A 2,457-nucleotide genomic window follows, 5' to 3' on the forward strand; every position below is an offset into this window, starting at 1 on the left:
TGCAGGGTGGTGCTTATCAGGATCCTAAACATCATGGCGTGTTTTAGATTTACAATACTGAAGTAAAAATAATTGTAATAAGCTTGGTGATTCCTAATACCACCTGCCTCCTAAATCAGTATAATAAGGGGAACCTGGAGTAAACCATCTTTGTAAGTCAATACATTCTAAAAGCTTCATTTCCTTGCAGTGTATTTGCTACTCTTTTAGAAAAGGTCATCGTTTTGATGAAAAATTGAATTACACAGACAGAATAAATCATGACAAGGCCCTTAGTTTCCCCCCCCCCCCCACAATGGAGTTCATCCTAGATGGAATTACCTATTGCCTATCATCCATGTCCTTTTTTAAAAAATATATTTTATTGGTTTTTTACAGAGAGGAAGGGAGAGGGATAGAGAGTTAGAAACATCTATGAGAGAGAAACATCAATCAGCTGTCTCCTGCACACCCCCTACGTGGGATGTTCCCGCAACCAAGGTACATGCCCTTGACCGGAATCGAACCTGGGACCCTTGAATCCCCAGCCAACGCTGAGCCAAACCGGTTAGCGCCATCCATGTCCTTTTTTTAAAAAAAAAGAAAAAAAGCCTCATAAAGAGCCTCATAAAATTGGCTCAAAGAAGTTCTTTTATATAAGAGCACTTTTTAAAGTACTAAGGCACTGTACAGATGTAAGAGATGATCGTTCTTTATATTTAAGATAAAGAGAACTCAAGATGCCACCAGGAAAAAGGGCACAATGCTGCTTTCACATTACCTTCTAGCAGTTCCTTCTCTCTGTATGCTAGTTAATCCACTTTCCCCTCATGTCTGCTTATACTAATAGAAATAGAAAACAGAATCATAGGATGGTAGATTTGAGAAATACTTCACCTAACTCATCTCTCCGATTTCATAAATGAAGATACTAAGAACAGTTGGGGCCATAAACATTAACACCTATAAAGGCTAGACAGGGAACATAAATAAGGAAATCAGTTGCATAATGAAAGTTTCCTGGTACTGAGAAAAACAACAGCGCAAACAGCACAAGAAATAGCAGCTAACATATGGGCTGGGTGGAAGCCGCAATGGACGATGGGGGACTGTGGGCGCTTGGAGAGTGCCAGCCCACCTGCAGCCCATTGTGACCACGTGGACATGCAGGCCCATTGCCAGCTGACTTAGCAAAAACCTGAGGTCCAAATCTTTGTCCGAAAACCACTGATTTTAAAATGGTTGCATTCATCTTTAAACATTGAAAAATAAAGAGAAGCTCTGCAGGCCCATTACACCCTGCTAGTGCATGACTTCTCGTCTCGGTCACATGATTTTCCACCCCCTCTGCTTCCTTGTATGTTTAAGAGCATGTGGGAGGACAGCTGAAGACCACTTAGTGGCCGTTCCTACCTGCTCCGCCGCCCGAGCCTTCAGTCTCCCGCAGGAAACCGCCGGATGGGAGCAAAGGGCACCCGCTGCCTTCAGGCCCAGCTGCGACCTCGGGTTGAGTAGCAGCAAATTCGGGAGCTGGAGCAGTCCTTTCACCCCGAAGTTCCTCCCAGGTCCATGTTATTTCCGCAGGGGCCAGCTCATCCTTTCCAGTCTCCTCCGGGTCTCTGGAACAGCAGCGATCAGGTGTGAGCTCCCGCAGGTGCTCCCGGGAGAAGGAGCCTCGCCTGCGTGGAAGTTCGGGCATGCGCAGAGCAGGGGCCCCATCCAGCCCTCAGGCTTGCGGAGGGAGCGCCCTCGCCTGTACCAGGTGCAGATGTCTACATAGCGCGGAAGAGGGTCTGTTACCCAGAGGATGTGGACAGGTCAACATAGGATGCCGCCGGGAGAGGCTAGTGGTGGGCCCTGAGATTAGTAACCACGGGGAGTGGCAGCTCCGAAGGCCTGGATCTGGTTAGAGAAGGTTCCAGAAGTGAAGTGGCCCGCCATAGGAGGGGCTCCAGCGGCAGCAGCGAACTTCAGCACAGCCCGCTGGCCAGGATTCCTGGAGGATAGGACACTGACATCAGCGGGGTTTTCAACGGCAACAATAGCATGAGCCACCAGCAGATGCTTCTCCCAGGTCCTATTCGGATTTATAATGTAGGTGCCATCACTTTTCCTTTGGTAGATGAACTGTTCCATTTATTACTCACTCATTCATTCATTCATTCATTCATTCATTCATTCATTCATTCATAGAAGGAGAGAAAGAAACATCAATGATGGGAGAGAATCATTGATAGGCTGCCTCCTGCACGCCCCACACTGGGGATAGAGCCTGCAACCCCGGCATGTGTCCTGACCAGGAAGCGAACCATAGGTCAATGCTCAACCACTGAGTCACTCAGCTGGGGAACTGTTCCATTAAGAAGTCATGGTTGCCCTGACCGGTTTGGCTTAGTGGATAGAGCGCCAGCCTGTGGTCTGAAGGGTCCTGAGTTCAATTCCGATCAAGGGCATGTGCCTTGGTTGTGGGCACATCCC

The 2,457-nt window shown here is 48.0% G+C and overlaps 1 pseudogene; it reads right to left on the minus strand.

The window, feature by feature from the left end:
• Positions 1-1,412: 1,412 nt before the first annotated feature.
• LOC118656529 lies at positions 1,413-2,115 on the minus strand (annotated as a pseudogene).
• Positions 2,116-2,457: the final 342 nt, after the last annotated feature.

The sequence above is a fragment of the Myotis myotis genome, unplaced genomic scaffold, assembly GCF_014108235.1.
Source record: "Myotis myotis isolate mMyoMyo1 unplaced genomic scaffold, mMyoMyo1.p scaffold_m19_p_5, whole genome shotgun sequence".
NCBI classification, from domain to species: domain Eukaryota; kingdom Metazoa; phylum Chordata; class Mammalia; order Chiroptera; family Vespertilionidae; genus Myotis; species Myotis myotis.